The sequence below is a fragment of the Neolamprologus multifasciatus genome, chromosome 7 (genome assembly GCF_963576455.1).
Source record: "Neolamprologus multifasciatus chromosome 7, fNeoMul1.2, whole genome shotgun sequence".
NCBI classification, from domain to species: Eukaryota; Metazoa; Chordata; class Actinopteri; order Cichliformes; family Cichlidae; genus Neolamprologus; species Neolamprologus multifasciatus.
In genome coordinates this window covers 36,083,972-36,098,425 of record NC_140445.1, presented here as the reverse complement: position 1 = coordinate 36,098,425, position 14,454 = coordinate 36,083,972, and the positions used below count along the sequence as shown (strand labels likewise).

At 41.1% G+C, this 14,454-nt stretch overlaps 1 protein-coding gene and 1 long non-coding RNA gene across 7 annotated transcripts in view; both read left to right on the top strand.

The window, feature by feature from the left end:
- Positions 1-14,454, top strand: part of tcf4 (transcription factor 4) — a 249,336-nt gene that overhangs the window by 27,581 nt on the left and 207,301 nt on the right. The window lies entirely within an intron of this gene.
- LOC146514699 (uncharacterized) lies at positions 2,444-10,524 on the top strand. The gene is made up of 2 exons (XR_014875061.1): positions 2,444-6,014; positions 6,106-10,524. It is a non-coding gene; the product is annotated as an uncharacterized LOC146514699 (long non-coding RNA).

Genomic DNA, 14,454 nt, shown 5'->3' with positions numbered 1-14,454 from the left:
TACCTTTTCTGGAATTTCAAACCTATATATTTTACAGTAACTTAGCCTTAGCTTGAACTCTGAAGTGCCTGAGGATCAGCACCACGTTTAACATTGCTTGACACGAGGACTGGAAGAGAGAAGAGAAACTGCAAATCTTGCTTCACCAAAAAGGAGAAAATTAGATCTTCTAACAGTGCTTAGTAAGTCTGATTTTCATGATTAATCTTGTTTACTGAGTTGGCCAGTATGACGTAGAGTAGACCTTTTATTGGCCCAATGCTTGACATATTTATAAACCAACCAGTGATGGGTGCAGTGACTTAATGTGGCATCTCAACAGTTGCATCCTCTTGGTATGGTAACCAGGTCTGTTGCTGGAAGCAGCCCACAGCTGAATTTTGTGAGACTTGGTGACATTTGGCTAAAAAGACTCAACTTCTAAGCAGGAGTCAGTTAACAGCTATATCGTCTTGTGTTAATTCAACAGGATACAAAATTTTAATGAAGTACCTGATCAATTGAGACTTAATTGACAGCTTTTCCTCTTGCTTGTAGTCTGAATGTATAGCTGAATTTGTACTTATTTTTAGTGGGTAAAGGTTGAGAAAAATTTATTCTCAACGTGTCACATGTCCAAATGCATGCAGAAGCCCAAACGTCTTGCCCATTTTCGCTACTGAGCTCCTCATTTCAAGACCATGTGCATTAATCTGGTGCTGTAACAAATTTCACTCTGGGTCTTTCAGGCTTTCCACCAGAGGCTGAACCTGGCTGCATGGATCAGTTCCTAGTACCTACAGCATAAAAGCATTATAGAGTTTTGTCATGTAGAAACTTGAAAGGGTCTTCCTCAACAATCACTTAATCACTTTATTCTGATATACAGTATGTAAAACTTTCCTTTCTGTGGGACCAAAAGATCCTAACCATGTGATCACCAGTTTACACAGAGAAGAATATTCACGTACTTTTGTAGCATATTTAAAAACTTAAAAGCAAATATATTTTTAGGCTGCAGTCCTAAATGTCTGCGTGTTTCATAGCGTGTGAGCTGCGTGTGCATTGAAGGTATCATTTGGCAGCTTGTCTGTAAGAATGTAACCTGAGACCTGCACACACACAGGCGTTCCCACAATACCTCTCTCTCCCTCTCTCAGATGTAAGCCTTTTGTCTGCCCCCGACCTCTTTTTTTTTCCTTCTTCTCCCCCTCAGTCGTTGCAGGTGTTCATCATGAGGCAATAAAACAAGTAGTGACTGTTCTCCATCCCAAACACAGCCCACGCTCATGCGGCTGCAGACCCTGCTCCACATTTATTCAGCTCTTTCTAATTTGTGGCCCTGCATGCAGCAGCTGTGGCAGCCATCTTGCATATATTCTTTACTTAAGGCCACTCTTGATGTTGTCCATGTAAAGGTTTCAGAGGTTATTTTTCAAAGTGATCAAAAGCGTTTCAGTAGTTAGTTTTTTCTTAGTGGTATCAGACCGGGGCTCCTGATATTCAGCAGCTCCAGTAACACATGTGAAACTTTCTTTTCTTCTCAGTAGTAAGTGACTTTCTCATCAGTGCTTCATCTTATGAAAGATATAAAAGTAATATTTGAAATCAACTTGTTTTTTTTGTTTTTTTTAAAGTCTATTTGGTAGTTGTCTTCATTCATCTAATGGTAACTTTATAATGGCGCTATAGGAAAAGTGAGATGATCACCATCTCAGTAAGAAGTCTTCGATTTAAACTAACTGAATTGGGCCTAGACACTCATATGTTGTTTCCAGGGTTACAAATTCAAAGACATTCACCCTCTGTGGTCTACATCATTAGACTGATGACTGGGGATGGGTACCGGTATCCGGTGCCATGATGGCACCGGTTCTGACATAAACGGTAGTAACCAGACCGAAAAGCAGCGCACATTTCGGTGCTTTATTTCGGTGCTTTTTTTTCCTGAGATGTGATACACTTTGAATTCTAGCCAATCATTTTACGTTTCCGGGGATAGTAGGCGGGTCCAGGTACGTACGTTCTTTTAGAGCAGAGCTACAGATTAAAAATGCCCAAGGCGAAGCGGTCAAAAGTCTTGCTGTACTTCACAGCAAAAGATGCAAACTCAGCAGCCTGCAACAAGTGCTTTAAGGTGATACTGTGGAAAGGAGGTAACACCTGAAATCCGATGAAACACCTGGCGACGCATAGCGTTTTTTTTAAAAGCCGAAAAATGCGCCGTATTTGATAGCTTGCTGCGAGACCTCACACCGAGCGCATCTACTGCAGGTGTGGTGCCTGTTATCGGACGAAGAGTTAGCAACATCCCCCAAAAAGCTGAAGAGTAGAGTCCTGGCCCCTAGCCCTGCCAGTGTAGCAGAAATGATGAGGATGATGATGGCAGCAGCAGCCGTTCTTCTCTGCGTGAGTAGCTTAATGTTGTTCGTGTATAATTTACGTTGAGTAGGCTAACCACGTTATTACATTAATGTATGTAAGGTGAACTAGCAAACACCATCATAGCTACATGCGGCTGTCTTCTTGTTTGATGGCAGATACTCCCTTCACCCTGGCCAAAAAGGCAAAAATGACCAAATAAAAAGTGGGAAACAGTTAAACATGAGAGGTTTTTGGATAAACTTTTTGTTTTTTCCATTGTTAAAGCACTGCTTCCAGCCAAGAATGATACCATATATGCCCTATAGCTGCAGAAAAGGCTAACATTGTTATCTTTTTACTAAAAAAACAGCTGAACATGAGAGGTTTTTGGACCAATTTTGTGTTCTCCATTCTTTAAGCACCGGTTCGAGCACCGTTTAAGCACCGGCACCGTTTCAAAAGTACCGGTTTGGCACCGGTATCAGATAAAACCTAAACGATACCCATCCCTACTGATGACTGGACCTGGGTGTACTCCGCCTCTTGCCCTGTGGTAGCTAGGTTAAGCTCCAGCCCCCCTGAGACTCTGAATTGCATAAGCAGAAGAAAATGAATGAATGGATGGATGGATGGTCTAAGTGATCGTCACAGATACCCAAACCCAAACCTTATGTTTTGGAGAAAATCAATGTATGTCAGTTCAAACGATTGCTTTCATTGCCCCTGATCACCAGGACTTAGTAGAGAAATCAGTATAGCAATATACTGAGGTAGTTGGGGTCATCACTGATGATGAACTTTAAAATTTTGGTTAATAAGTTCTGAAAAACCACACAGTATAATGAACACCGTTTCTAAATTTCATATCTGTGTCTATAGAAATCGCCATTTCCTGTTACCTGCTGGCTCACAGAAAAAGATGTATATCATTGACAATTTATTACTGGAGTCAAAGCCTGAGGCTAGTTTTCACACATGATTTTCTTTCATCATACGGGGAAAATATGCTTTATTTATAGAAAAAATAAAAACCTCAAAGATATTTATGGTAAATGGCCTGTATTTGTATAGCGCTTTTCTAGTCCTTAAGGACCCCAAAGCGCTTTACACTACATTCAGTCATTCACCCATTCACACACACATTCACACACTGGCGATGGCAAGCTACATTGTAGCCACAGCTGCCCTGGGGCGCACTGACAGAGGCGAGGCTGCCGGACACAGGCGCCACCGGGCCCTCTGACCACCACCAGTAGGCAAACATGGGGTTAGTATCTTGCCCAAGGATATTTGGCATGTAGCCAGGAGGCAGCCTGGGATCGAACCACCGACCTTCTGATTAGTGGCTGACCTGCTCTGCCACCTGAGCTACAGCCACCCACACTGGCAAATACCAATGTAAGATGGCGCCAGTGTTCACGGCCAGCCGTCTGTCCCTTCCAGTGTTATTGTTTGCTTTTGTTTTACTCGCTTCAAAAGATGCTAACTCTCTGTGTGTTTACGATCGCCAAATGCTTTTAGATGTAAGATTACCTTGCTTGAGACGTGAATCTTACTGGAACCACGGAAATCAGAAATTTCTCCCTCCACCGTTTCTGCCCGGCGTTCCTGTCCCAGCCTGCCTCTGCTTTGCCTCGAAGCTACCCCAATCAACCAGGCGTCGCCGGCGCCGGGGAAGACGAAGCGGTTGACTGGTGAGACTGAAGGCTGCCTTCTTACATCCCGGGAATGATCAATACTTTGAGGCGGCCAGATCTGACTACGTCAAACACTGGACCTCCCCAACCATGATCTACCTCTGTTTGGTTCCTGTCGCTGGGATTACTACAATAAACCCATGCCTGTGACCTCCGCGACATCGTCGGAGGGGAGTAAACTTCCAGAACCTGCGGTGCTTCAACGGGCTCCTATTTCCACTACTAAACCTTCGACTTCACTAAGGATTAGCCTTGCTAATGTCCGCTCGTTAGCTAATAAAACCTTTATTTTAAAGGACTTTTTTACTTACCGCGATTTGGATCTTATGCTCCTAACAGAAACTTGGTTTTAATTGTTTTACTGAACTCCTACCTTCTGACTGTGATTATTTAAATCTGCCAAGGATGGGCAAACGCGGGGGTGGAGTTGCGGCTGTCCTCAGAAAGACACTAACATATAAACAACTTTCAGCAGACTTTTACTCAAGCTTCGAAATCCTACTTTTTGAATTGGGGAACCCACGCCCAACGCTCTTTGGAGTAATATACAGACCTCCAAAATATAACAAAGGTTTTATTCGAGATTTTTCTACTTTTTTAGCAGGAATCATCCCGAGTTATGATCAAATTTTAATAGTAGGGGATTTTAATATCCATGTATGCTGCCCCCACAACCAGCTGGCTAAAGACTTTTTAAATTTGATTGACTCTTCCAGCATGTATTGGATCCAACACATGTACAGGGCCACACGTTGGACCTCGTGTTGTCTTTTCGATTACCAATTTTTAATTTGGAAATAAGTGATGCAATCTTTTCTGACCACTGTCCATTAGTGTTTAATATACTTTTATCTCATTGCCATCTTAAACCTACATCCATATATTGTGTTTTTAAACCAACGGCCACAGAACAGTTTTCCACTGCCTTTGAAAGACTGTCAAATTCTTCCCTTGGTGATGGTATTGAGCAGATGGATTTGAATTTTAATAATAAATGCAAGACTATTCTTGATGTGATCGCCCCATTTAAATCAGTGCGATCGACAGCTTACTTAGACCCGTGGATAAACGACTCAACTGGATCAGCTAGGCGACAGTGCAGAAAGGCTGAACAAAAATGGAAAAAAGACAAATTACAAGTCTCTTTCCTGCTTCTGAGAGAGAGCCTATCTAGATATCAAGTCATTGTAAAAGCTGAACAATCTAAGTTTCTCGCAAGAATTATTGAAAACAACTCTAATAACCCCCGAATTCTTTTCTCAGTTATTGATTACTGATTATTGATTATTACTCATTATTGAATACCTCCCCCACTTTCCATATAGATAGCTCCATTTAAACTTGCGATAGGTTCTTGCAGTTTTTTATTAATAAGATAGAAAGGCTTCGATCTACATCTACCCTATCTCTGTATAATGTCTCATTAACATATACCTCCTCAACTGCTTTTGACCAGTTTGAGGCTGTATGTCTTAACCAGGTGGAAGATCGTTGCAATAGCATAAAGACATCATCCTGCCCTTCAGATGCAGTCCCAACCCATTTTCTAAAAAAGATTATTAAGATAGTCGGTCCCGACATTTTAACTATTTTTAATAGTAGTCTCAGCTCTGGGGTAGTACCAACTGAATACAAGCACGCTGTAGTGCAGCCAGTACTTAAAACTGCTTGCTAATTTTAGACCTGTTTCCAAGCTTCCGTTTCTGTCAAAAATTTTAGAAAAGATTGTATTTGAGCAGCTACAAACCTTTCTAAATAGTCATACTATTTTTGAGTTCCAGTCGGGCTTCAAAACCCACCACAGCACAGAAACTGCCCTCCTAAAAATACTTAATGATATTTTATTAATCACTGACTCAGGAGACCCAGCTGTGCTCCTGCTCCTAGACTTAACTGCAGCCTTTGATACTGTTGACCACAGCATTCTGATCTCCCTTTGGAGCAATGTGGTATCAAAGGTATCCCCTTGGAATGGTTTAGGTCGTACCTCTCCGAGAGGACTTTTTCTGTGAGCCTTGATGATTTTATTTCTTTCCCACCTCCTTTTACTTGTGGTGTCCCGCAGGGTTCCGTATTAGGCCCAATTCTTTTTTCTATATGTTGCCCCTAGGCCTAAACTTTAGGAAGCATAACATCTGCTTTCACTCATATGCCGACGACACCCAGATTTATCTTTGGTTTAATAGAAACACCTCCACGCCCATGGAATCGCTAGTCAAATGTCTTGGCGAAGTTAAAACCTGCATGGCCTCAAATTTTCTTACCTTCAATGAGGATAAAACTGAGGTAATTATTTTTGGACCAAGCTGTAATTTCAATGCCCCAGATTTGGACTTATGTAACCTAACGTGCTGTTAAAATGCATGTAAAAAACCTGGGTGTTTTCTTGGATAGCAAACTTACATTCGAGAAACAAATTAATTCAGTTGTCCAGCGGTCCTTTTTTAAATTAAGGCTCCTATCCAAAGTGAGATCTTTTTTATCCTTTAGAAACTTGGAACGAGCATGCGTTTGTTTTATCTCAACTGGATCACTGCAGTTCACTATATGTGGGTGTCAGTCAGTCCAGCTTGGCACCGGACTATTTGCCTGACCTATTGCAGCTTTATACGGCCTCTAGAGCCCTTCGATCAAGGGATCACCTGCTCCTTACCTTACATAAGTCTAGGATGGTTCATAGAGGAGATCGGGCATTTGCGGTTGTGGCACCGAAAATGTGGAATGATCTACCTCTCCACATTAGAAAGGCCCCAACTGTTACTCTTTTTAAATCGCATCTTAAAACATATTTTTTTACTCTGGCTTTCGAAACTGTATGAGAGTTACCAATTATTTTATCCTAATTTTCTTTTAATTTTCTTACCTGTTGTTGTTGTTGTTGTTGTTAATGTTATTGTTTAATTGTTATTTTGTACAGCACTTTGGTCAACTCCCTGTTGTTATTAAATGTGCTTTATAAATAAATAAATGAAAAATGAAATGAAATATTTGAAGAAAAACCCTGATGAAGGGAGGAAATTAATGAATAGTTGGGTAAGAGGAAATGAAAGCTAAACTGAAAGTCTTACTAATGCTTTACTGGAACTATGTGTACTCCTATACATCATAATATGCAGTATTAGGAATTTTCAGATTCATATCTGTGATGTTGATGATTCCTTAAACATGTGTAACGTGCAGGATTGTCTTCCAGCACTGCTGAGCTGTGACTTGGTGTCAAAGTGCTGTCTAATTTCTAATAAACACAGCATGTTAGATATAGAGCAGGAAACTGCTAAAAGCTCTACAACTGTCATGTGCATTTTTCAAGTCAGAAGGTCAAAGGTGAAGTATTTTTTTTCTGTTTCTGCTGGTTATTTGGTTTCATCCATCAATGCTTGACTAGCATCTCCTTAAATCACTGCCAACCAGATATAACTGTGTGGGTTTGTGAGCCCACATGAATGCGCTTTTTGTTCAGAGCGGTCATTTTTCTGTGTGTGTGCATATGTGTGTATGTGTGTGTTTAGGCCAGACTGCCTTTCTCTTAATAGTAATAATGTGAAATGTGAAGCAGCGGGTTCTGTTCTCTGTTAACATAATGACCCCAGTGATATACTCTGACAGCCACACACACATATACTGAAGACACACACACACACACACACACACACACACACACACACAGTTCCACACAAACTAACAGCTTCACATGAGCAAACTTTGAGTTTAGTGAATAGAGTCTCATCTGTGGTTTTGAGTTGAAAAATGGAGTGTGCCCACCTCATAGTGACATACGTGCTAGATGGGATCAGAAAATATTCCATATTCTCTCTGATTGGTTGTTTTGTGTCTGGCAACAGATGATGGTCTGGACATTTGAAAAGGTTGTGGGACAAATAAATATCAATTGCAGTTAGTAGTTAGAAAGTAGCAGACTGAGAACCTGTTCCTGTAGCTCTCTATACTCACCTAAAATGATGATACTTAATATGTAAAAAAAATGTATGTATATCTGCAAACATTTACTACTTGTGGTACCAAGTGAGGCCTAGTGTTCAGCTGATGCTGGCTACTTTAATGCATGGATTACAAAATAAGTCCTTTAGTGTTTCTCATCATTATGTTGAATTTATTTATCTTCTCTTTCATTTCTGTCTTCTCGCCTCTGTCAGGCTCATGGCATGCGCATGAACTCTATCAGTGCTGCATTACCATAAACAGATACTGCACTTCTAATTGGCACACAGTTATTTGAATGAAAGATGCTCACCCTGCACGTCAACCATTGAGTCTTCTGGGTTCAGCCATTTCAGTGTTGTGGAGGGGCCCAGTTAAAAGTTTTACGGGTGGCTCTTTTAAAACAGTTGTCTATGAGGAAAGTGTGTTTGTTTTTTGTTTTTTTGTTGTTGTTTTTTTCATGTATAATACCCAGCCTTAGGTAACTCTGTGCAGCCATATGTAACTACATCCTGGAGTTGGTGTGTCAGAAACCTCAAGGAGAGACGAACAACTGAAACTTAATTCAGTTTTGTCTTTAGATTATGGCTGTTGTCATTTTGAACAGTTAAAGAAACACACACAGACGCACATACACACAGGCACACACTCATGGACATGCTTTAATGTGTTTAGAGAGAGCAGCAGAGCTCTCCTTCCTGCATGCCCAGACATGTATTATGTGGCTTTCAAAGGGGAAGCCTTCACTTTAGTGTGTGTGTGTGTGTGTGTGTGTGTGTGTGTGTGTGTGTGTGTGTGTGTGGGGAGGGGGGGGGGGGGGTGTTCTTGAGATCAATGCAGTTATAGAGTGCAGCAGCTTTTGACTCCACACGCACACACACGCTCTCAAGTGAAGCCTGTTCTTAGTCAAGTGTCACACTTTGCCCCTCTGACATCTGGTCCCCAAAACCTCTGGAGTCGTGAGTGTGTGCGCGCATGCGTGTTTGTGTGTTTATGTATGCATGCGCTGAGGTGCGTGTCCATGTCTGTGTTTGATTAACTAACCATTCCCTGTCTGTGTGACAGCCTCTGCCAATACACTTGTACTTATTGTAAACCAACCTTCTCGCTCTCGCCGAGCGTCGCCTGCTTGGTGCACTTGTTTTTCAGCATCACATGTGTCTGCTATGGCTAAATGTTTCACAGCTTTTCTGAAAGTGTTTTACAAATCTTATTATTAGATTTGTAATTGTATTTATCTTTACTATGCTTTTACAGTTGTGGCTGCTCATGTTAAATAAGTCATATATCAAGGTCAGCATATAAACAAGTGACCCCTGTGAGCTAAAAGGCTTCAAACTGCTCTCAATGCTTAGCTGCAGCAGGGTTTTTCTTTCTACTTCTGGCTCTGTAAGAGTGCAGAAATCCCTAATACAGTCAGCACGGGCTCTTGGGAGCACAGAGCCTGGCCCACCTATGCAAACAAAGTCTTTTGTTTGTGAGGGGCAGCCAATCAGAAGAAAGTTGGCTTAAATATTAAATAGCCTCCAGTGTTGCTGTTAGCTGGGGTCTATCGGAGGGTTTTCAGCTTGTCTCATACCTCCACACCTCACTGTTTTACCCACAGTCACAACCAAAAACATTGCCATCCTGGGGATTATGTCTGCAGCACTTTACTCACTGTGGATATTATCAAAATAACAGCAGCCCAGTAAAACAACAGCAGGCTCTCACAGGATGAAAAACTCTCACCACACATGTGTAGCATGTTAAGTGTGAATTAATTGGAATGCTGCTGTTTTCAGCCACACTTTATGAATCTCATCTGTGGTAGGATGTGGAGTTTGGTTTGCAACAATACAAATTGGGCTGATGGCAAACAAACTGGAGCAAATTAGCACTGGAAAAGTTTACCTGTTTCCTTAACTAACAAGCTGGATTCTCCCTCGGCTGAGCCTGACACTGACTGTCTCTGCAGACTCCTGTTGACTAGGCTGTCTTGTCCTCTGAGTGTGCCAGTGTTTTACTTTCAATGCCACCAAAACAAGTTTGATGTGAGCATCTATGTGCACTGGAGAAAAACAGCAGATAAAACTACACAAAGCCCAGTTTGCTAAAAAGTCAGATCTTTAAGTGGAAAAATCAGAGACATAAAAACAGCTTGGTTCCATTTGTTGAGCCTGTTTTGTGGATTTTATTGATTCCCAGGAAGAACAACAACCAGCCACACTGTTGGCATTTTATTAGCCATCTTAGCTCTGATAGGATGTGTCACTCAATACACCGGTTTAATAGAAATTGATGCCATTTTGACTGTAATCTAACCATTTAATCTGTTATCAGTGAAAACACCAGATCGTATTGCTTTGTCAAATGAGTGGATGTACTGCATTTCTCTGTTGTGACACTGTAAATTTGAATTCCTGGCCTGATACAACAATTCCATTTTAATTCACTTTATATAGCACCAAATCGCAACATCGGTCACTTCACGGAGCTTTATATTGCAAGTAAAGACTCCACAATAATACAGAGAAAATCCTAACAATCAAATGACCCTGTATGAGCAAGCAGTAGGAAGGAAAAAAACCCTTTTAACAGGACAAAACCTCTGACAGTACATAGCTCAGAGAGGGACAGCCATCTGATGTGACCAGTTTGGAGTATGGGGATGGAAACAACACAAATGAAAGGCTGTGGACGAGACATTTATATCTATTCCCCAAGGTATCTAGTTTGTGAAATATGTTGCTATACTGAACCATAGTTTTCTTTTTGGAAATAGTGCTAGCATAACATATGTCGTGGGTGTGACGTGATGGTGCTATTTCCCCCTTTCTGGTCTACAAATCTTTGCTTCTGCCAGATTAACCTTTTTTCTTTCTTGTGACAAAAGTAACGCATTTGACATCCTGCTAGAAAGTGCAGAAATGAAGGACACCTGTGAATAAATATGTCTGTCAGCTTAATGTTGTGCATAGATTCAAATCATTTTCAGATGTTTAGTGAATCTATGTGTTCATCCTTCTATTCATCTCAACAAATTGACCAGGAGTTAATTCTTTGTGGATAAGAAAAGCAGAAAAAGAATTCTGTCATCAAAGCAGTCTGGTTTCTTAAACTGTCAAGTAGGACTTTCCTGTAGCAGCTTGTTGATGTATTCATTTTTATGCCTGACAGCATGCTGCAATGCACATTTTGACATTATTTCATATTAAATATGGAAGTTAAGTGGCACACCTGGCTGAACAGAGCTACGTGAAAGTGGGATACAAATGAGATAATTCACATTAATCCTTAATATCTTTGTGGTCCTTTTAGGTTGCAGCTAATTGTGTAAAGCCAGCATGGATGTGCCAACTTTAAAAACCTGTTCACTCGTAAACAGGTGGGAGTTTTTCTCATCATATGACACTGTGGTTATCATATGAGTTTAAATCAGTATCGGGTTCGGGTTTGAGTCTTTGTCGCATGAAGCATAGTCGAGGTCATGTGACAAGAAATTTTCTGCCACCTTCACATGAGTATCTACATACATCCTGTTTCTCTTTATATCATCACCACCTGATCCTCTCCTACAGGGGAAGAACATTTCCTTCACTTGCAAAAGATGATATTTGCATTTTGGTACTCTGTGTTTTTTCACACATTTGTGGGCTAGTGGTCAAATCTCATGTACCAAAATGGAAAAAAAAAAGTTTCCGATGACTAGATGACTGTAACGAGTCTGAGCACGAACTAGTCAACGACAGGAGATTGTGGGCAGCTGTCTCACTGAAAACGCTAAAAATGGTCCTTGGCTGCAGTTGTCTGTCATCATAGGTTGCTGCGTTAGGAGGTGCTTTCTTCTTAAGGATGGCTAATGCATGCAGCATTCAGAGCAGTATGTGGAAGATTACTTGAGCTGGCTGATTTAAGTTTTTGACTTTTCTACATGGCTTTTTTAGCTAACTGTCGATATAACTGTTGATGTTCTCACAAAATCACCTCTGTGTAGCTGCAGTTATGTTGTTGTTTTTCAGACACGTTAAAGGGGGTTTTCAGGACGTCCCAGGGGTCCTTTAGGAGTTTTGAGGGGGCTCACAGACAAAATGAGGAAGAAAAAGTAAGAAAAACGTGGTCAGAGCATGTTTTTAACCACAGGTTTCAGTCACCTTGCTGTCAACACAGACAACAGACACACAGGAGGTGGAAGAAGCAGTAGAAAAAGGTGGTGGAGCATTAATATTTATTTTTATTTATCTAAGTGTAAATTACATTCCTGACTAGGGATGGGTATTGTTTAGGTTTTATCCGATACCGGTGCCAAACCGGTACTTTTGAAACGGTGCCGGTGCTTAAATGGTGCTCAAACCGGTGCTTAAAGAATGGAGAACACAAACTTTGTCCAAAAACCTCTCATGTTCAGCTGTTTTTTTTGTAAAAAGATAACAATGTTAGCCTTTTCTGCAGCTATGGGGCATATATGGTATCATTCTTGGCTGGAAGCAGTGCTTAATCAATGGAAAAAAACACAAACTTTGTCCAAAAACCTCTCATGTTTAACTGTTTTCCACTTTTTCTTTGGTCATTTTAGCCTTTTTGGCCAGGGTGAAGGGAGTATCTGCCATCAAACAAGAAGACAGCCGCATGTAACTACGACGGTGTTTGCTAGTTCACCTTACATGCATTAATTTAATAACGTGGTTAGCCTACTCAACGTAAATTACACACGAACAACGTTAAGCTACTCACGCAGAGAAGAACGGCTGCTGCTGTAGCCTCATCATCCGTCATCATTTCTGCTACACTGGCAGAGCTAGGGGCCAGGACTCTCCTCTTTGGGTTTTTGGGGGATGTTGCAAACTCCGGGTCCAATAACAGGCACCACACCCGCAGTAGATGTGCACGGTGTGAGGTCTCGCAGCAAGCTATCAAATACGGCGCATTTCTCGGCTTTTAAAAAAAACGCTATGCGTCGCCAGGTGTTTCATCGGATTTGAGGAGTTACCTCCTTTGACAGTATCACAGTATCACCTTAAAGCACTTGTTGCAGGCTGCTGAGTTTGCATCTTTTGCTGTGAAGTACAGCCAGACTTTTGACCGCTTCGCCTTGGGCATTTTTAATCTGTAGCTCTGCTCTAAAAGAACGTACGTACCTGGGCCCGCCTACTATCCTAGGAAACGTAAAATGATTGGCTAGAATCCAAAGTGTATGACATCTCAGGGGGAAAAAAGCACCGAAATGTGTGCTGCTTTTCGGTCTGGTTACTACCGTTTATGATGGCACCGGATACCGGTACCCATCCCTATTCCTGACTTATTTTATTTTTTGCACAGCCCTTCGACTGCCAATGCATAATGTTGCTAAGTTTCTGCTTTTTATTCAACGGATGTTTAGTTCAACTAGTTAGGGGGTGCTGTTGGCAATTTTAAGGTTGTGGGTACAATCCTTACTTGGTCTGTGTTGTTTTGTTTTTGTCTTAATGCCCCCTCCTGCTAGAACAGTCAGCAGATAACCAGGTGACAATCCACAGATCTGCACTTTAATCTTAGAAAAAAGGTAAACCATTATTAAACATCTCAGTTGGACATAAAACATCAAACAATTCATTGTTTCAGTTTCAGTTTGTGTATGTTTGTGATTATTTTAAGGAAGCCAAACTTAACATACCCGCTTGATAGTACCACCTGTTCTTCTATTTTTTCTGCTTTTTTTTGTTTGTTTGTTTATTCTCATTAGTTCTATTTGTCTTTTCTGATTTTCTCTTTTGGCCTTTGAGCATTGTATAAACTCCTTTGCCTTCTTTCCATCGTTGCATAGTATATGTGCATTTTTGTAAAAAAGGCAATATGTGTCAGCGAGTGTGAGCGCTTCTATAATAGCAGAGGTTTTGGTAGTTTGGAGTTCTGAATCATTCAGGTGTGTGTTAACACCGTGCCACAATCTACCAGCAATTTCACCCCAAAGTCAGACCATTCAGTACTTGAGAAATTACAAGAAACCAAAGAGTTTCTCCTCAGACTCCACAGGCCTCAGTTAAATGTTAAAAATTATGACAGTACAATTACAAAAAAAAAAAAGACTGAAGAAGCATGGCTTGTTTGGAAGGATGGCTAGGAGAAATCCTTTTCTTTCTGAATCCTCTTCTTTTTGGTTTGCAAAGCTGTATCTAAGCAAACTACAAGCTTTCAGGAAAAACAGTCCTTTGGATCAAGAAAACCAAAGTGGAGATGTTTATATATGATGCGAAGCACATTTGGAGGAAACCAAACACAGGAGATCGGCACAAATGCCTCATACCAACTGTCAGCACGGTGGTAGAGGTGTGATGATTTGGGTTGGTTCGGCAGCCAGAGGACCCAGGCACCTTGCAGCCATTTAGTCTGCAAAAAACTCACCAGTGTACCAAAGTATTCTACACACATCCTTAAATGTAAGGCATCTGTCTGACAGCTAAAGCTCAGCCCAAACTCAGTCATGCAACAAGACAATGATCCGAAGCACAGCAGCAAC